This window comes from Miniopterus natalensis, chromosome 14 (genome assembly GCF_054644295.1).
Source record: "Miniopterus natalensis isolate mMinNat1 chromosome 14, mMinNat1.hap1, whole genome shotgun sequence".
NCBI classification, from domain to species: domain Eukaryota; kingdom Metazoa; phylum Chordata; class Mammalia; order Chiroptera; family Miniopteridae; genus Miniopterus; species Miniopterus natalensis.
The window spans coordinates 35,224,251-35,246,548 of record NC_142094.1 but is presented as its reverse complement, the minus strand read 5'-3'; the positions used below and the strand labels follow the sequence as shown (position 1 = coordinate 35,246,548).

General features: G+C 35.2%; 1 protein-coding gene and 1 non-coding gene across 3 annotated transcripts in view; both read left to right on the top strand.

Moving 5' to 3' along the window:
* RNLS (renalase, FAD dependent amine oxidase) overlaps window positions 1–22,298 on the top strand; it is a 212,366-nt gene that overhangs the window by 45,260 nt on the left and 144,808 nt on the right. The gene's annotated exons all lie outside the window — the stretch shown is intronic.
* On the top strand, window positions 11,728–11,833 carry LOC148091543 (small Cajal body-specific RNA 20). Its single transcript, XR_015715672.1, has one exon.

Sequence of the window (22,298 nt, the reverse complement as noted above, 5' to 3'; positions counted from 1 at the left end):
CAAGAAAGGATGAAGGAAGGTGGCAGTAAATTGGTACATCAGCAGTTATATTTAGGGATTAAGCTGAAAATGGGAATATTTTACATCACTGGAGACCATGTTTCTTTTAATTTCCACATAGTTCTCTTCTATATAAAGAGTGTCTCAAACGGACATTCCAAGGTGGGGTAGAATACTGAGAAAGTGAGGGTGATTGTAGGCAACAGGCCTCCACCTAAAGACACAGAGCTCCAAGGCAGGGATCTTCTAACTCTTCACCCCCACAGCTACAGCCACAACGCCAGAACCACCATCACCAAGAACTCACAAGCCACTGATGGGGAAATGCTAGGACAGACCATTAGGATTATATCAAACAATAACACTAAGTAACAATAGCAGCAATAATCCTAGCTACAGCTGCTAAGCATTTAATTAAGTGTTAGACACTCTGGCAAATACTCTACATACATTTTCTCATGGAATCATTACAATATACCCATGTGGTAGAAAACTATTAATAAAACTATTTTACAAATGAAGAAATAAAGGCATGGGAAACTGATATCATTTTCGTTAGGTCACACAGATTGTAAGTGATGAAGTTATTCAAATACAGGTCTGTTGGCATAGAACACTGATTCCTCTCTAGAGTTGTTTTACTCAAGAACTCTCACTCAAAGACCCTCCATTTCAAGCTGCTTATCAATTGGAATTTGCTATTTTCCTCAAGTTTAATGGATACACAGTTGGCAACTAAAGACAGGATAAGACTTAATAATAAAAGGCTTCAAAATAGTGCTTATAGTAAGAGAGACCATTCAAGATTAAAATTTCAGTTTTCCAAGAATGGTGATTCATTTTACAGCTGCAACTGCTATCCATTAACTGATTAACTCTTCTCACTATTGACTGTTTACTCTATTTTAAGATTTCAGAAATATCCAGTTAATCCCACAGTTATCAATTGTAGAGACATTAGATTTATATATAATCACAGCTCAAAATCATGCCTGGGGATGTAATAAATTGTTACATTATTTTATCAGTGGATTTAGTTTCCTAGTGGCCACTAATTTTGAACTCTCAATGTGTGCTGCATTGAAATTAAATATTTATTATGATCTTTTGAAGTTTACATTGGAAAGTACTTCAGAAACTATCAGTACATCAAATAATAATGTATTGCTTCTCTTTTTAAAAATCTGATAGTGGTAATCCTTTGTGAATTTTGCACTTTACAATTCTTTCATCAGTGCAGATGTTAGCAACTCACATGGGAGAGCTAAAATATGTCTTCTCATAAAAGCTGTAAAAAAAGTCAGCAATAAATCATGTACTTTAAATATGAGGAGAACATCTTGCTGTGGATAGTACAGTTTCTCAAGAACAGATGATTGTAAAATGAAAGGCTTAATACTTCCATTAACATAGCACTTTCTTTATTGATTTGTTTGCAGCTGATTGGAGCCTGTCTTTTAGGGATGTCATTTAGGACTTACTGTTCTATATTTTTTCAATAGATTCTTTTTTTTTAATTACCAGGAGAACTATCCAAAGAAAAGTATTATACTCATTCCGTGTGTGTGTGTGTGTGTGTGTGTGTGTGTGTGTCTCGTTGGAGCAGGTAGGCCCTCAGACTATGCATTTACATTTAATTGCATTTCACATTTCATCTTGGACTTGACTGATGGTTAACAGTAAACATGCATAATTATTCTTTCATGCAACTTGGCCATTGGCAGTGATTTTCATAGCAGTAATTTAACTGCTGAGGCTGCAAGTCAAGATTCATCAGTTTTATTAGGATGCTGAACCTTAAAAGCTTATGGTTGATGATGTTATTAACTCTATCTGCATTTCCTCTGTAGTAAAGGGGAAAATTGGAAGTGCAGCAGTTTTTAATATAGTCCACGTGTGGGCGGCTATAAAATGCAGGGGTGAACTATCAGAGCTCAGTAAGCGACTAGCTGGGTTATCTCAGTACAGCCACTTCAACCATCAAGCATTTAGTTGCTTCAGATTATGTTAGGCTTTCACTTTGCAAAAACAAATGTACAGAATTGTTGTGTGTTCTGACTTCTTTGTTTTTTTTAAATAGAACATTCACCTTTCCTTTGGTTCCTAGACATATTTTTGTATTAATTTTTGTCCATCTTATTATGAAAATGTTCAAAATTACAGAAAAGCTGAAATAGCTCAGTGACATCCATATCAATTGTTACTATTGTTTCAGATTTATTTTCTTTCTATATACAGATAAAACCATATAGATTTTATTTACCTGTTTATTTTTTATTTAGTTTTCCTTGTTTGTTTTTGTTTATTTTTCCTGAATCATTTGAAAGTAAGTTGATAAGTTGCAGATGCTCTGACAATTTTTAAATTAATTTTAAATTCAGAATCCAATTAAAATTCACTCATTGAATTAGGTTGTTATATCTCTTTAGCTTTCATCTAAAATATCCCTTCCACAGTCCCTCGCAGGCTCTACTTCTGTATAATTTGTGGTCTTGACATTTTTGAAAGTTCAGGCCAGTAGAAAATCTGATGATCTGAATTTGTCTCACTGTTTCCTCATTAGATTCAGATTAAACCAGTGGTTCTCAAATTTTTGCATGCTTCAGGATGATCTGGAGGGCTTATTAAATGTGAATTGCTTGGCCTATGCCTAGAGTTCCTGATTCAATAGTTCTGTGTTGAAGCCCAGTCATTTGCATTTCTAACAAGTTTCCAAATGCTGTTGATGCCTCTGCTCCTGGGACCACTCTTTGTGAGCCACCAGGGTAAGCATTCTTTACGTAGATGACATGTGTTCTTTTTACTGCATCACAAAGGGCACAAGGTGGCAGCTTGTTCCATTGCTGATGATAAAAGTTGGATCATTTTGCTTAAGGTGCTGACTGCTAGATCTCTTGAATTGTAAAGGATCGTTTTTTTCTCCTTTGCAATTGGTAAGTTATGCATGGAATCATATTCTGTAGGTAAGAAGTAGTCTGCAGGGAGAAGACAATGCAATTTTCTGTTCTTAAGAACCTGGTGACAATTCTTGCCTGATTCAGTTGTCATTATTCTACTTTTCTCTAAAGAGGAATTTTTCCCCTCACTCCTCTCTCTCTCTCTTTCCCACGCACATATGTACACATACAATTTCTCTCTGTCTCTCTCACAGTCTCTGCTCTTCTCTTCTCCCTCTCCTTCCCTTTTGCTTAACCCACTCCTGAATTTTACTATGAATCAAGACTTTTTACATTAAATATGTTATAATTTATTACCATTGTTATTGTTCTGGGGACTCAGATTTATCCAGTGACCACCCCTCTTGGGCCCTTTTGAAATGATACCATTACTATTAGGCCCTTGCTTGTTTTCTGGCAAAAGATATTCAAATCTCACCTTGTGATTTTTCTGCTCTATACCTGGAATCAACCATTTCTTCAAGGAGAACTGTTTTTTTTCAGTAGGGAATACTACTTAGAAACCAGTGTCTAGGTGATGGGAGTTCTAATTGCTACTGGAGTGTTATTGCTTCCAGACTCTTTTAAAGAACAGACCTAAGACTTAATCTTTTTAAGAAGGGATGAGATCATACTGATACTTGCAGTTCATATTCAGCACTGCAGAGTTCTTCCTCACCTTACTCCAGTCCTCACTGGTATCCACATTCATCTACAGTAAAAACTATGATTCTCAAAACCAATTTTTAAACATGTTAAAAATTTAAATATTTACATATATATTTGTTCGTTTGCTCAAGTACATATAAAATAGATTCAGAATTATAACACTAATATTTGAACCAATAATAATAAAACTACTAAGAAAATTAGATTTCCTTGAAATTTTTTGTTTTTAGAATTTATTAAAGTATATATAGGCTGAGTGCTGTATTTAACTAAATACTGGAAGTGTCATCTGATCATATCTGCTATATTTTATTAAACTAGAAGTGAGTTACGGAGTCTAACCCACATTCAAGGGAAGGGGCATAAGCTCCACCTCTTAGAGAGAGAAGTGTCAAAAAATTTGTGAACTAACTTATTTTTAAAATTACTACCACATTGTCTAACACAGAGGTTTCAGTCTCAAACTCTTATCCTATGATAGCACTCGTACTGTGTGATATCACAGTATCATCTTGGTTAATCCTAACAACCACCTTGTACTGTCCCAGAGTAGAACTATACATCTATTAAATTGCAACTTTATAGTTTTAATGAGTTTTCAGATTATAAATCAATTTCTATGCCTATACTCAAAATTAAATTTCAGTATGTCATCTTACACATCTGTACCATTCAGTATCTTAGCTTTTGTTTTCATGTTTTGAGGACAATGATTAAAAACAAAAACTCTGTTTAGAGTAGGGAGAAATGGGTAGAGTGACAGATAAAAAAGACTGGCTATAAATTGATGATCGTTGAAGCTGGATGATGGAAAGAGACTTGGAAGCTCATTATACTATTCCATCTATTTTTATATATTTTTTAAGCTTTCCAATATGAAAAGCAAAAAAAAGAGGAAAGGAGGAGGGGAAAAAGAAAACCTACCTCTTTTAATTTAATTTTCTGTCCTTTAAGATTTATTAAAGTAAGGGAATATAATGCTTTTGATCATTGAAAAGAAACAGTATCAACAGACTAGTTCTTCTGAAGCCCATAAAATTTTCAGGTCATCAGAATGAACCTGAAGTTCCTCACATGCATTCCTTCTTCTGTTAGAGTTCCCAAACTTTGCTGTACACAAGAATCATCCAAAGAGCTCATTAAAATGTCTGCAGATCCCAATACCAGCAATTAGAATTTAGAAAGTCTTCACAGAATAAAAGGTCTGCATTTTAAGCAAATATCCCTGGTGTTTCTGATTTCAGTGATAGATGGATCCCAATTTGATATACACACCTATGGATTTGTAGTGAGGGCACTCTTATGAGTAAAGCAGTGTGATTGATATAAAGATGGCTGTGGTGTTCTTCTACTCTGCTATATTTCCTAAAGAAAATTGCAAACCAGTAGAGGAGAAAGATATGCATAAAGTGGTATAACAGGAGTATGACAGATTGGGCTCATGCCATACTGTCCCATCTCAGCAAGAAGGGAAGATCATACAGGAGCAAATTTCTTGTCTGGATGAACAGAATAGAGTAAAAGCTTTGAAAATATAGAGGAATAGATCATTGTTAGCTGTTCTAAAGAACAAACAAACAAAAAAACCCACAGAAGCTAGTCTTGTCAAGTGCTGAAGATTGTTCATTCTGTAGGTGACATCTCTGATAAGTGCCAGGGTTTTAGGTTATTGATTAAAGAAGTATTCACATGCTTTGAATATAAAATGTGCAGATGGCAAAGGTAGTTTAAAAACTGTCAACAATAAAAAATGAATTAAAAAACCACCCCAACACATTGTAGCTCACAAGATCAACTCACTTAAATGTCATGGCAGACCTTAGAGGAGCTCAGGAGTGCAATGGACTAAGTATTTTTAATTATTTAGATCTTCCCAGGAACATTGGCAGACAAACTTATGAACCTGCACTACTGAGAACTCAGGTGTTACCATGTGGCTCTACCTCATTCATCAATTAAAATCTGTTTTGTGAATAGGATTGTATGCCACTCTGTGCATAGCTGTGGGGGACATACGGCTTGGGGAGAGAAGTAACACTTAATTGAGTTCCTGCTGTGAAATAGTCACTTTTCTTCACAACCAAATTATGAAATAGGTTATTATCCTCATTTTAATGATAAGGACACCAATTGACTTTTACAGCTAATTCATAACTATCAATCTTGTAAAATATATCTCCAAGTGATCAAATGATTTTCCCTTTAGTATATAATTAAATTAATATTGCTGATATGAAGTTTTTGTAGTAATAGCCAAGCAGAAGAAAGATGCTCCTAGTTCAGCAGCATCAAAATAATAATGAATTTGGTATAGTGTTAGTATATATAAATCCATTACATATCATCTCCTGAGTTAAGATAATAATCTCATTATACAGATAGCTGTTAATTTAGGGTAAGGGAAAACAAAGCAAATTTATCTACTTGCTAGGCAGAGTTAAAGTTTTATGGTATATCTTCTGCCACACTGCTTGTGAGTAATCTCTTAAAAGGATGAGTAAGATCAGAGAAAAAATATAACAGCCAAGCCAAACTTTTTGAAGAGGGAGAGGATTTAAAATACGTCTTTGAATTAAACACTGATGACTGAGAGTTATGCTCTTCTCAAGTTCAGAGACATGTCAACACTAGATAGCATGATTTGCTTGCCTTAGTTCGTATCTGCAGTTTTCAAGAACTACTTTTATCCTGAATGAAACTAAACGAAGATATGAGTTTTGTTGCACTGAAAAATCCAGGTGGTGTCAGGAAGCATTAACAACCCCTCATGTGTTCCTAAACAGTTGTCCAGAACTAGCCCCAGTTAAGCCCAAAATCACTCTAGAGGAAAATTTACTTATAGTTCAGAAAATACAGATCTCTCAAGTGCACATGAGTTCATTCAACTCTAGAACATGTGTGACCTAAGTGCTGGAACAAGTGATATGGTAGTTTGTCTTACTCCCAAGGTTCCTTGCTACCTCCAGTGGAGTTACTGTGGGAGATGATTCCTCTGGTGAAATAGTGAATCAGCAGCCTCCTGTTCAAACTGCAATAGGAGCTCACTTATAGCTGAGGTATTTGAGAGTAAGCCCTCACATTTCATATCCCATTAGTCAAAAAGTTCTACTTGGCACATCAACAGAAATAGCAGCCTAGAAAACACTATTAAAATTCTTATCTAACTGTAAGCAGGACTTTGTGGTCGTTAAATCTTTACAGGTTCATTGCAAAGGATATTTATGATATACATGTTCATAATTCTTTCCCCCATGCCTCTTCCTGCCAATAGGAGAATTTCCAAAAACCTGTATATCTTATAAATATATGCAAAATGTTATGCCCCCTCCCCCTTGTCTGTTGACACTTGTTTTTAGACTATAGTACATCCTTCTTGCTAGCTGGTCTACCTATGTCTTACATGTACCTCTCAGGATCTCAGCTAGATGATAGGCAGGGTCCACTGCTGGGCTTTGGGCACATGGATACAAATGTGCTGGGTCAGAGCTGGCAGAAGTTGATTGCTGAGGTGGGGGAGGGGTGAGGAGCCTATACAGCTTCTTAAGGAATCACTCAGGCCATGTCCACTTCTGGGACCTACATCTATTTGGTTACTGTGGGGGTGGCCCAAATAAATCTACTTGCAGAGCAGCTGAGAAACCTCCTATGAGGGGAGGGGAAAAGGGGAGAAAGCATTCTATGCCCACCCCTGCAAAAAAAGAGAAAAGGCCACACCTAATAAAGCAGCCACAATAAAAAGTAATTTTTGTAAGAGCTTACAACATATTAGCTCTTAGAAACACAGCCCTGAGCCCTGGGGGAGAAAGAGAACTATAAGGAAATCCTGTATGGCCATTGCATTACATTTTCGGACTCACTGGAACCAAAAATCCTGCTTTAAAATCTATCTAACAGAGTATTAACCAAATGGGAATTTTTGCACCTTGGGGATCAAGAGAGTCAGTGGCAGAGAAATGCTGTGCCCGGCAGAGCAATGCAGATTGGTGAGTGCCTAGCTGCTGCTGCCACATCTAGTGAACAGAGATGGAATCTTCCACATGCATAACACTTCTACCTTTAATCACTTCAGGGCTCATCTCCTAGGCCCAAGGACATTCTTCTGCATAAGCATACCATCATTGTCAAACCTAGTTAAAATTAAGATCATTTTGTAATTTCATCTAATATTTTGTCTCTATTCAGATTTTCCCAAAATATGTTTCATAGCTGTTTTTCCCCAAAGTACGAACTAATCAAAGTTCATGAATTGTATTAGTTTGTTCTTGCCAGAGAATTTTTAATTGTTAATTTTGAAATAATTTTAGAGATAGAATAATAGATAAAATAAAAAGGATTTCTGTATATTTTTCACCTAGATTCGCCAGGTGTTAACATTCTACCACATTTTTTAAATCAATCTCCCCCATATAATAATACTAGTATTTATTTCTGAGCTGTCTGAGAGTATGTTGCAGAAGCGATGCCTCATATCTTTAAATACTAATGTGTTTATTTCTTTAAAACAAGGACATTGTCTTACATAATGTTAGTACAATTGTCAAAATCAGGAAATTAATGTGGAATACAATATTATTATCTAGCCCTGGCTTTGTGGCTCATTTGGTTGGAGCGTCATCCCTAAAACCAAAAAGGTTGCAGGTTCAATACCTGGTCGGGGCACGTACGGTAAGCAACCAATTGATGTTTCTCCCTCCCTCCCTCCCTCCCTCCCTCCCTCCCTCCCTCCCTCCCTCCCTCCCTCCCTCCCTCTCTCTCTCTCTCTCTCTCCACCGTCCTTCCCTCCCCCTCTCTCTAAAATCAATAAAACAAATCCTCGGGTGAGAATAAAAAAACTATTATCTAATCTACATACTTTATTCAAATTTTGCCAATTGTCTCATGCCCTTTATAATAACAGAAAAAAAATTTTTCTTTCTGCTCTAAGATTCATTCCAGGATCACACGTTACATTTAGTCGTCATGTCTCTTTAGTCTTCTTTCATCTGAACAGTTCCTCAACCTTTGTCTTTCATGACCTTGATATTTTTGAAAAGTTGTAGAGTCCTGAACAATTATAATACAAGTATCCCTTGATTTCAGTTTGTTTCCTCATGATTAGATTCAGGTTTTGCATTTTTTGACTGGATATGCAGTGTGTCCTCAGAACATTATGTTTAGAAGGCACATGCTGTTGGTTTAGCCTATAATTGGTGATGCTAACTTGGTGACATTAACTGGTGGCAATCACTTGGTTAAGTGATGTTTGTAGATTTCTTCACTGTTAAGTTACTATTTTTTCCCGTTGTAATTAATAAGTAATCTGGAAGATACTTTGAGACTCTGTAAATATCCTATTTCTTACCAAACTTTTATCCACTAGTTTTATCATCCACGGATGATTCTTGCCTGAATCATACCCAGATAAATGTTATGCTCTTGACCAAAACTTTTTGTGTTTTTCTCTCTCAAATGACCTCACAAACACTATCTTATAACTCTATTTTACTCAAAGTTTCTTCTAAAATTCTAGCTCGTTGGCTCTAAAAATCTCTCGCTGGTATACTGCATTCAGAGACCAGGTGCTGTTGAGTCGCCTCTTCACACCTTCCCTTTGGACAGGTGCTTGTCCTCCCCCAGAACTTGTACTGCCTTAAGCCAGCCGTTTGTTATGTAAGACATTTCGCATGACATTTCTGCTTTGTCTTATTTTTTCTCCTGCCTGTTCCTGGTTTTAAACAAAAATCTTTTCTTTTTAATGCCCACATCCTCAAATCCATTAACTTCTACTTTTCAAGGTTAGGCCACTGACGTCTCTCTTTGTAAGAGACTCTCTCCCATTGTTGTTGTTTCTCCCATAGCTCTTTGTTTCCAGATCTGCCATTTTCTTTACTGTGTTTATTTTGTTACCTCTCCCATTTCAGCTTTTGAAAATCACCTTCATTGAGCCTTTTTACTTCTCTTTCAGTATGAGCTATTGTAAGTTGAAGACTGCATCCCAGTGGTTGTCATCTTCTTTCACCTTGAAACACTAAACCATGAAAAACAGCTAATTCTGTACTGTTTCTCTCTAGCCCCTCTGCTTCCAGGGAACTGACTTGTGTCTATTATCTGCTTTTTCATTTAAGTGTGTTTCTCCAATATTTTCAACAAGTTCAATCTGTCTTCCAACTTTGAACAACTTCTAACTCACTTTTTCAAATTAATGTATTCATTTGTCATTGACCTCAGATTTCATGGCCTCCCCTGACCTTTACTGCTGCTAGCAATCAAGTTCTTTGTCACTGGGGCCCATTCTATAGGCTCATTCTCTTTTCTCTTTCTTTTCCTTTTCATTTTGACATGTTTCCCAGGGAAGCAATGCATTTAATTTGAGTTTCTCAGCTGTTAGAGCACCTATTCTTTCCTCCCTTTTAGAACCTCCTGCCCTTTGGCCATCTCCTTAGCTATGTCTGTATTCCCACAAAAGTTCCATAGGCTCCCTCTGAAGAAGTACGAGGTAAGATGTAGTTCTCAAACTAGAAACCATCCCTGGCTGAAGACCACAGGAAACTGCTTTCTTGAACTGCAACTACCATTTCTTGAACTCTTTAGCATGTATGTGCTTATTCCAGCTCTAACTTTTGTCTTGCATAAAATCAAGTGTTTTTAAAAAGGAATCCACTTTGGTGTGTGTTTGTTGTGTGTGGCAAAGGGATGTAGCAGCACTTGATCACAGACAGCCTCTAAAGTCTTTGAAATTGTGTGGAGATTTTTATGCATTTCTCTTGGGAGATGGTTTAGAGTTTCATCAAATTCTCAAAAGCATCCTGTCTCTCAAATTCTGGTTCAGGTTTACATTCTCTAATTCAAAAGCCAATCAGGTGAGTTTTTTCTGCATTTCAGCATCTGAAGAACTGTTGGGCCATAGCGTTTTCCTTCTCCTATCCTGTTCTCAGAGTTCAGCCTTTCCCAGGATAATAAAATTCTAAATAGTTCTCTTGGAAGTTCTGGATCCTTTGCTCATAATATAATACCCCAAGGGAGCCCAGCTTTACAATTTTAAAATCCTTTCAGTTCCTTATTTCCAGAACTTTTAATTACTGCCTTGGATTCATAAAGTCAAGTGTGTATTCACTCTGTCTATTGGGCAGTCGCTCCCCTGCTTTCACAGGTAGATAACTTCAAGTAGCTTTCCCTTAAAAGTGTCTGTCTGAGGTACTTCTCTCCTTCCAGAGCTGCATAGATGTTCTCTCCCCTCTTCCTTCTGTCCCCTTTGCCTTCTGCAACCCATATGGAAGGCAAAACAGACAAGTTAAAAATGTTTGCCTTCTTTCCCTTTTTGTCTTCTGCATCCCCACCACAACTTTTTAAAACCGCTTTCCTCTATTCTGCCCCAGTTTTTCAAATATGCTCTTCGTTTCTTTCAAAATTCCCACTTGAAACTGACACTCATCAAGCTCCTGAACCAAAAGAAAAACGCTGAGATACACACATCTACACTCCCTCATTTCCATTCCTGTTGCCCTTAATCTTGAGTTTCTTTGTCAGTTAGGCTAACCCCAAACCAAGTTTTTACATCCCTTCCTCATTTCCTCCCATTCCTTCCCCCCTTCTACCCACAGACTGCCCTCTCTTACTGCCATTTTAACATTTTCTTTTTTCTCCCCAGCTTTCCCTCCTCTCTTATCTCCCCCATAACCCCTTCTGATTTCCCCTTCTTTTCAGTACACTCCATTCACTTAAATGAATACTATTTATTTTGATACAATCTCTGTGAGGTAGTGAGAACAAATGTGTTATATACTCCATCTTATAAAGATAATAGCTGAAGCTTGGAAAGTTTAAATTATGTGTCTGCCACCACACAACCAGTTACCTACCGTAAGACTTACAGGCCCAGAGCCCCCTTGTCACACTCAGTTTATCTAAGAATCCCCTTTCTTCTTGGAACTAAAGATGAAGATAACAGATTGAGGCTATTAGCTAATTTTCTCAAGTCATACTGATATCTGTGTGCACCTTTATCAGGCAGATAAATGTCATATTTTTGCAATAAGTAAAACATTCAATGATTGAAAACTCTCTATACAAAACATTTTTCTTGAAGTTGTACCAGTTCATTGTTTAACGTTGCTTCTTAAAACCTGAGATGGATACTGCAGGGGGTTTCTTTTGTCATCAGCCAGGGCTGGAGGCCAAGATCAACCCTTGTGGGTCACTGTTGGGGCTGCCATGAGCTGGGCAGCCTTGTTTTCCTATCTCAGACATTTGGGGGGGAAAACAAAACTGAGAAGGATATTTTTAACATATCCAAAATTAAGTCATGGAAACGATTTATTATCTCTAGGAATTGTTGTAGGAGAGGTTGTTTTTTTTTAAAAAAAGTATTGAATATCTTTATGCATGAAATCAGATGATAAATTGGAGGCAAATCTGTGTCTAACGTGCAAAAAGTTAAGGATGAGGTGTCCAGATTTGTACAGACATAGAAATAAATTGGTAATATTTGAATGTTTATCGTTCTCTTGCATATAGAATATAAGGACAGCAGAATAACTGTTAAAAGAATCAAAGATTATGTCTGACCTTAGAGACTTTTTAGAGAAAAGTTCACTACAGATTTTGGGAGGCACCATTCAGTTTTCCCAAATTACATAGCTGGTAAGCAGTGCGGTTGAGACTTTGACCAAGTTCTTGATCCCAGATCTAATGCTCTTCTGATATATCTCCACCATCATTTGAAATATTAGTCTTTGAAAATAGCCCCTGTGTCAGGCTAGCTTTTGAATATGTTACCACACATATTCAGAAAGACTTCACATATAACTTCTGAATAATTCTGGGTCGCCTTAGAAACAATGCAGTGGATATTTTCAAAAAGTAAATAGAGCTTCAAATAAATACTTTCAATGCAAAGAAAATAACAGATTTGATTCCATTAAATTATAGTGTCTTTTATTAATTTTATTCACTTCCCTTTAAGCTCTTTATTTATCCTTGTGTCTCTTACTGGCCCAAAACAGAGCTTGTTCACAGAGTGACTGAAGAAAATGTTTTGTTGATTAGGTGAACAGATACCCCATTTGTATGCTAATTATTAAGAAAGTGAAAGCCACTCAGCTCTTTTTCGCTTTCATATTTTCACTTTTTAACGAACAGTCCTTAACATTGTGCCACGTAACTTCCTATTGTGGAACATTCTCCACTTGGAAGCTGGTTGTAGTGCTGTTCAAAACCTGAACACCCCGAACTCCTTCTTCTCCGCTTCCTTTCAAAAATCTGTCTGCAGTGTCTGTATTTTAACAGACTCCATATGTTCCTTTTTTCCTCCCTTACCTTTTTTTAAATGAGTCTACTGTGCATGTCAGGGCATGGCTCTTGGCATTCATCGTATACTAACATGACAAAGGACAGTTTTCTTTTAGTTTAATATCAGAGCCAGAGGTCAAAATATTGTCAGTTGAATGTCTTCCAGTGTTTTTTATCTTGTTTATGCTCTGCTAGTGTTCAGAATTGGTTGGGAATGTTTTTATAACCCAGTCGTCGTCAGTGGTGGTAAAAGCAACATGGACAAATACAGCTCTGAATGACTTCACATCCCCCATTACACCTGAGGAAACAATTAAGATACTTGAGATTGTGCCTTTTGAGTTGCAGTTATAGCAAAAAGGGAGAGCTGATAAGGACAGGGGAAGGAGAGAGAGAAGAGGAAGGGACACTGTCTTATCCCACAATAAAAAAAAGTCCTAAATTTATAGGTATATCTCTACAATAATATAAGACAGTGGTCTTGAGTTGGTTTATAAAATGATAAGAACGAGTGAGCACTCTGTTTGAAAGATAAATGTTCAGGAAAAACACTGGGAAACTTACAAATTAGAAAGTGATCTAGGGAAGGACAGCTTGCTGAGTGTTAAAACAACTGCAAAATAATTGATGTCATATTGTAGCTATTCACTGACTAATAACTGATGCTCAATTTACATGCTTTCTTCTGTTCCTATATATAGTTTCTGTTAACATTAGAAGATATTCTGCATGCTGTGGTGGAAAACAAGATTATAATCTGTTTAAGCCCCTATTACATATTCATTTACTACATTTATTATCTACTTTTCCAGGATATCAGAATATACATCATTGATGAAAAAATTATAATACATGTAAATCCTTTTAAATATCCATTTATTATCTTTTTTAACTGTACATCATATTATCATAATGATTCATTTAAAGCTGGCTTGCAAATAAACACATGCCAGAGCCAGGAGGGGATGCATGCTGGTAAGACAGGGAAAAATGATTTAGTTACATTGATTTAATTTCTTACATAACAGAAAAAGTTGGCTGGTATAACATGTCAGTTATTGTAGGTAACACCTGTGTATAAATGTTTTGAGTTATAAGATATATTTAAAAACTTTCAAAACTTAAAATCCCATACTCAGAACTTTATGCTGGGTTGAAAGGGGGCTGCCATAAACATTGGGAGAGAAGAGAAAATATCATGTCCCCAGGTTTGGTCATTCTGCTTCCCCACTTTTGAGAACCATCTACAAATTGTCTTTCAGTAAATATTTGGGGATGATGAGCTTGAGAAAGGTTAGGTAAGCTCACACATGCAAAAGTAGGGAGAAAAAATATGTTGAAAAAAAATAAAAGAGCAGGTCAGTAATTTACATTTTGCTCCTATAAATACATTAGCAGTTTGCATGCCATTTCCCAGAGCTGCCCTCAACACTCACCTTTTGGACTTTTTCTAATGTTTCTTAAGAAGACTAAATGCTACCTCGAACATTACATTTTAAAAGGAAGTAGAGCATTTTTTCCCAGAGTGTATTCTAGGAAATGTTCTGCAGACTGGGGGTGGTGGCAATGGGAATGGGGGTCGAGTTTCTAATAAAATAAGATTGGGAGGTTCTCACACAGTCTGTTTTCCTCTTGACATACACAGTGCATATTAGAATATGAAAAATACTGCTGTAAAGAACATTATTGAACTTCGTTTATCCCAGCTTTTCACAAACCTAAGATTATTTTTTTTCACCATTTTAGCCTTTTATTTTGCTACTTATTCTGTTTTACCCTATTTATCATCATCATCATGATCATCATCATTATTTACTCTCACACAACTGTAACATCTCTAAGAAATAGCATTCTCTCTTTAGGAAACACTGGACTAGCCTTCACCTTCATGGTCCTTCATTACCTCCTTTTCGCATCATCACTACCTCCTCAAGATCTGCAGTGCGATCAACGAAAATTGTGACAGGTAATTAATCAGTGCTTTCTCCTTCCACACACTGCACAGATACATGGGGCTACAGATAGAGTACTCTCAGCACTGTTTGATTACGATGAGGAAATCTTAATAAGTGGTAGGTTAATAAGAAATTAGTTTGATATATTTAATACACTTTTGAAATATAGGCCAGAGTATTAGACTAGATGAGCTTCTTGAGAATAGTGAGCTCATGTATACTCGAGACAATGGCAACTGATAGAATATAGTTCATTTTAATCAATTTTTAGGCCCAAACAAAGGAAAATATTACTGATAAGGTATTGAAATGCCCCAAGGTTTTGGTTGTTTTTCCCCCTTCTTTTTAGGCTTTAATATGTTACAACTTCTATGTTGTTTGTATGCTATGGCTTAATTATATAGCTTTAGACAGTTTAAGAAATTTTACAAAAAAACACAAATTTTAAATTTTAAAAAATCCCAATTTTAGTTAAGACAAGATTGATAGTTTGATGCTATATTGTACAGCCTTAGAATTCTGAGGTTTTTGCACAGGCTATGTACAACATAAATAAAAATTAAACAAAATAAATATGTCATAGTTTTAAGTAGATTTTTATTGTAACTTGCAGTCCATAGGTTATTTTTAGGAGAACTAAAACACATTATTCCTGCAAAAAGTATGTTTACATTTGCTAATAAACAGGATTCTTAACCTTAAAAAAAAACACAACTCTCTGTATTATCTGATATCGTTTAGTAATTTATTGTCATAGTTGTGGTTAATGTTCACTTTGTATGTGCACAGTTTTTTAAGTAAAGATTGTAGGAGTTCCCACTCATGAGCATAAAAAGTTCAGAAATAAGAAGAAAGAAAATCTTTCAGTTGAAAATTATTCAATAGAGAATTAGCTACAATTAAAATATAGTACATACTACATGTGCTTCTTTTAAAATAACCTCAGACTATTTGATATTTAATAAACTTGGAGTTTACATCTTAAAGAATTACCTTGAGGCACTGCAATATAATTTCACTAATTCAGTTTCTTAAGGTAAATGTTTTGCTACAGCTCACTCCAAAATCAGCTTAAATCATGTCCTTTGGTTGACTATTAAGTAACAAAGTTGAAATTAGCATTTTGCAACATAGTTTTTTTCCCTTGTAAAACCTAAAAAAATCTATAGAGAAAGTTTGTTTTCAAAGAGTTTTAAGAACCTTTTCATGTTATTTTAGCCAGTTTTCCAATAGAGCTGGTCTCTCTAGCTATACAATGGACAGCCTTCTAGCAATATCTCACCTTTAGTTGCCCAATACAAAAAAAGTCTGTAATTCATAAAAGAGTTCACAGTTCAATCAAGGCCAGACTTTTGAATTTACCTTGTTGTCTCACATTTCAGTCTGAATACCTTGCTCTGATGTAGAAAAAGCTCTAGAATACAAATTGGTGGTCTTAAAATCTCAGCTGAAGAACTGAGCCTTACTGATCCAACAGACATGGCTGTTTGGTTGAATTTGCTGACTTGAGCACCTCTACAATAGGACTGATGCATTGATGTGGTCTTCTATGCAAAGAGGTTATCTATTTTTATGAGAAAATGAGGAACTCAAATTGATGAGGTCTTTGTGATTAAGTTTCAATTTGAATCACCTTGGGAACCATAGACTCCACATCCATTTTGGCCTTTTACTTGTTTACACAAAGGGAACATCTTCAAAGGACTTGTGTCCTAGAATTCATATTGGCCTCATCAAACAGAGCTGTAGTTTTGATGTTCCTGTTCCCAGTTTATTGCCAGGGTGCCAAGTACCTGGGTGCCATGGTGATAAAGTGCCATTGAAATGCATAGTTAATCCGTCAGTGTACTGGAGGATTGATTTCTTTCTTTGTTTTTCTGAACAGACAAAGCTTAGAAGCAATGGGAATAAGAGGACACTTACCATTTACATTATGAGACAGCAATGATAAAGGCAAAGATGCCATTTAATTAATAACTTCACCTGGCCAGTGACTATCTCCAGGGAACTGAAAGTATTGAAAACCCTAATTGAGTTCTCCCCATAAGAGAACACAGGGCTCTCTTTTCCCATTTTTAAATTAGAAGATATTGAAAAGGCAAATCATTTGCTCTCAAGCTGAGTTGAGGTCCATAATGGAATTGGAACCAGGACTTAGGAACTCTTGGATTTCAAGGCAGGACCTCTGTGTACAGTGTGCTTTACCACAGATAATGATCCTCACTTTAATCACTTGTCTGTTCTGAGGAGCACATCACAATTTAAAAGAGGTCGTGCAGTCTGAGCTGACTACAAAGAATATTTCTTAAAAGGTCTTTTAAATATTCAAATGCATACACTTCATTTTAAACATTATCAGCTTTGCCATTCACAACTATGACCCAGATTCCCCCTGCAAACATTTTAATTGAGGCCAAATTACTTCATTTTCTGGTTTTACAAAAGAATGTAGCACACTCATACTGATTGCTGTAGAGTAATTATGGAAAATTTGGCTTCTGGTACTTTTGCTCTCTTAGCCTTTAACCTCTCTTTCTTCACATTTATTTCATTTTTCATTCTGCTTTGTCATATTTTAATATTATATTTTATTTCCTCTCATTTATTTATTGATCTTTTCTTTATAGTCAACTCTTTGAAGTTCTTAACAGGTAACATTTGGCCTTCTTTTTCTTAAACAGCTTTATTGAGGTATATTTGACATACACTTATTTACAATATGATAAGTCTTCTATATGTATACACCCATGAAACCACTTAAGATAATGCATATTTCCATAAATGCCCACCAAATTTCCCCCTTATTCTTTGTAATTTATTTCTCCTCCCACCATTCAGCCCTTGCATCCCCAGGCAACCACTGATCTGCTTTCTCTCTCTATATATAACATTTGCCTTTTCTAGAATTTTATATAAATGGAATCATACAGTATATACAACTTTTTGTCTTCTCTGCATAATTATTTTGAAAGTCATCTGCATTATTGCAGGTATCAGTAGTTCATTCCTTTTTATCAATGATAGAGTATTCCATGTATGGATATACACAGTATGTTTATCCATTCTTCTGTTGTGGATATTTGGGTTGTTTCCAGTTTGGGGCTATAATAAACTGCTTTGATCATTTGTGTGCAAGTCTTTGCCTGAACATGTATTTCCTTTTCTCTTGGGTAAATACCTGGTAATAAAATGACTGGGTCATATGTGAGATGTATCCTTAATTTTTTAAGAAATTGTCTAATTGTTTTCCAAATGTTTATACCATTTTACATTCCCACAAGCAGTGTATGAGAGTTCCCGTTCCTCTACCATCTTGCCAACACATAGCATAGTTAGTCTTTTTCATTAGCCATTCTAATTGGTGTGTAGAGGTATCTCATGTGGTTTTAATTTACATTTGCCTAATGATTAATGCTGCAGAACATCTTTTCATGTGTTTATTTGCCTTCTGTATATCTTCTTTGGCAAAGTGTCTATTCACATCTCTTGTGGATTTTTTATTTGGTTGCTTCTTTTCTTATTTTTGAGTCTTGACATATATTCTTTATATAGAGAGATCTTTTTATATATTCTAGATTCAAATCTTTCATTAAGTATATGCTTTGCAAATATTTTTCTCACCCTTTAGCTATCTTTTCCTATCTTAACAGTATCTTTTGAAGAGTAGAAATTGTTAATTTTGAAGGAGAGAATATATGAACTTATTCTTTTATGATTATATCACAAAGACTTTTCTCAAACTTTACTTCAAGAAGTTTTATAGATTTAAGTTTTACATTCATGCTATAATCCAACTTGAGTTAATTCTGATATCTAGTGCAAAGTATGGAACAATGTTCATATTATGCATGTGACTATCCAGTTGTTCCAGAACAACTTACTGAACAGACTATTTCTTCTTCACGGACTTGCCTTTGTACCTTTGTCAAAACTCAAGTGTTTATATATGTGAGGGTTGACTTCTGTTTCATTGACCTAATTATCTATCTTTACACCAGTGCCACATTATCTTCATCACTGTAGCTTTATAATAAATTTTGAAACCAGGTAGTTTTATTTCTCCAGCTTTATTCTTCCTTTTTGAAGTTGTTTTGCCATTTCTAGATTCTTTGCCTTTACATATGAATATCAGAATCAGCTTTTTAAATTTCTTCAAGAAAACTTGGTGGGATTTTGATTGGGATGTTGTTAAATCTATAGATCAATCTTGGGGAGAACTGACATCTTAATAATATTGAGTCTTTTGACCCATGAAGAAGCATGAAGTAATAAGAAATGCTTAGGGATAAATCTGACTGTGTGTGAGATATATACGCTGAAACCATAAAACATTGCCAAGAGAAATTAAAGACCTAAGCATATGGAAAGATATACTTCAACTGGCCATTTAAAAAATTTTGCCATCCTTTATTTGCCTTGTTTATTTCCCCCCTCACTCTCTGTCTTGCAGTTCAATTTTAAAGAAATTAAGATATAGTAACTTTAAAGGTGTATGATTAGTCTCTACCTTCAGTTACTAATGAAAGTGTGATTGATGGAAAGTTTAGAAAAGTAATGTTTAGAAATAAATTATTCATGGAATCATTATCTGTTCTATGTATTATCTAAACACTTTGTTCTTTTCCGTCTTCCATTTTTCTGTCTACCTTTTGGCATTTTCACTTCTCATTAGTGTCTTCTAAAGTAGACAGGGATAGAGAGAAGAAATGAGACCAAACACATACATTCTTTTTCTTCTGTTATTAAAAACCTTTATGGAAAAGGAGATTGAATGCTGTGTTCAGGAATTTTACTCTCTTTCCTGTCCCCATTCCACATCCCGTGTTTCCTTAGAGAGTGATGATTGGCAGTAGCAGGAAAGTACAAATATGCACATTTAAATATCAAATGCCGCCATCTAAATTTGTTGCTGTGTTTTATCAGTGAATACTCAGAACATATGCGAAGTGCATTTCTCAAGAGGGAAGCCTATCCCTTTGAAGAAGATTTGTCACTATATTAAAGACATAGAACTTGGATATTGGTTACATTTCCCAAGAGAGTTGGCTTGGTAGCTGTTCAGATGAAAACAAGCTATTAGTAAGAAACCTTGTGAACCTTTATGTTATCATACTTCAAATTAATAATTCTAATAAAAATTTGCTTTTAGTTCCCATCTTGTCAAAGACTTGATATAAATTGTAGCTGATACACATGTTATCACAACATGACTTTTCAGAGTTGTGAGGTATAATAAATTGAATGTTACTCACAAGAGTACCTTGAATAAGATGTAATTAAAACTATGTTACTCTGGATAAAATAATAAATAAAAGAATACTTACTGTGAGGCATTGCTCTAATTATCTTTATTATATTCACTTTATTGTTAATTTGCAAAATTAGGTAATCTAAAAAAGATTTTAAGGTTATGTTTCTTAATTATAGTAAAGTTGCTTGCACAGTATAAAATATGAAGACTTTTTTATTATATACATGAAGTTGTCGATTCTCAGGAACAAAATGTTGTTAACAAAGAGAAGCAGCAAAGAGTGGAGCCCAGAAGTTGTTAAGAAAAATTGTGTTTGGTCTTTGAGAAACAGAAATATAAAAAACATAACTGGAATAAGAAGAAATGAAGAGTACCAAGATAATTATTTTTACATATGTGTGTGTGTTTGTCTAGCAAATCATGTTATTCACATTAAACTTATACAATGTTATATGTCAATTACATCTCAATAAAACTGGGAAGGAAAAAGAGTGCCAAGGAAGACTAAACTTATTCAAATAAGCAAGTTCTGTGATTTGCATCATTTGACATTTAGGGTACCTATAAATGTCATCATGGAATTAGTAGCCATCAGTTTGAAAAATTGCAGTTAACAGGGAAATTTCCCATAAAGTCTTTAGGAAAATTATCCATCTTAATGAAAGGAAATGATAAAGTGACATTCTACCAGCATTTAGTATAAGCCTTGGAATACAGAGACAAAAAGTCAAAACCCTGATTTCAAGGACTTTCAGTTATGACCAAGGAAGGAGCTTGGGAAATCCTCTTCCCAAAAAAGCAATTATAAAACCCGACAAAACTGGAAAAAATCAAACACAAAACCACATTTAAGTTCTGTAGAATCAACGAAAGGCATACAATAATATAAGAAGCTTTATGCTTAAAACACTGTCAAATGTTGGACCTATCCCTCAGAAGATAGCAGCTTTACTAGCTCAAGATGTTTGAGCACAACATCAGTCCAATTATTGACTAGTCATTAAGTTACACAGTCGCAAAAAACTGTGACCCCTGGGAATCCAGGTTTAAAAATTAAAACAAGAATAAAAAAGAAAGAAAACCAAGCAGGGACATAAGTGGCTGCACTCCATCAGGAGACAGATTTCACAGATTTATCCCAGGCAAGTTACTACATAAAAAACAAACAACAACAATAAAAAGCAACAACCAACACCATCAGGGAGAGAAATCAGAACCCAGAGTTGCTGCAATATATTATGTAAGTATTCAGTTTTTAACAGAAAAATTAAAATTGACTGGAAAGTGTGAGTAAGGAAAAGAGCAGTCAATAGAAACTGTCTCTGAGTATCCCCAGATGTTGGATTTAGTAGACAAAGACTTCAAAGCATCTAAATAAATTCATTTTTAAATAATTAAAGGAAATTATGACAATATAAATCAACAAGTAATAAATCTCAATAAGCAGTTGGAAATTATAAAAAATTCTAAAGGAAATTCTGAAGTTAAAAATACAGGAACTGAAATGAAAAAAAAAAATCACTAGCATGTCTCAAGAGCAGATTTAAGATGGCAGGAGAATCAATGAACTTGAGAGTGATCAATAGAAATTATACAATATGAAGAAAGACTAAAAAGACTGAAGAAAAATGAGGAGAACCTTGGAGACCTGTGGGACATCAAGAATACTAACATACATATAATATGAGTTCCAAAAGAAGAGGAAAGAGAGAAATCGGCAGAGGAAAAAAAATGTTTGATGAAATAATGACCAAAAGCATCCCAAATTTGAAAATCAACATTACAGATCCAAGAAACTCAATGAATCCTATGAAGAATAAACACAAAACCATCCACAGCTAGACACATTGTAGTCAAACTGCTGAAAACCAAAGAAAAAGAGAAAATCTTGAAAGCAGCAACTGAGAAACAGCTCATGACAAGGAGAGGAATTGATGCAAGTAATGACTGATCATTTGAAAGAATGAAGCCAGAAAGCAGTTGAATGACATATTCAAAATGCTACAAGAAAAAATTCCATCCAAGAATTATTATCATCTATCCAGCAAAACTAGTCTTCAAAAATGAAGGTGAAGTACAGTCATCCAAATTTTAAAAACACAAAAACAAAACTGAGCAAACTCATTGCTAGCTGACCTGTCTTACAAGAATACCACAGGAAGTCTTTTAGGCTAAAAGGAAGTGACAGCAGAAGATAACACAAATTCACAGAAACAAATG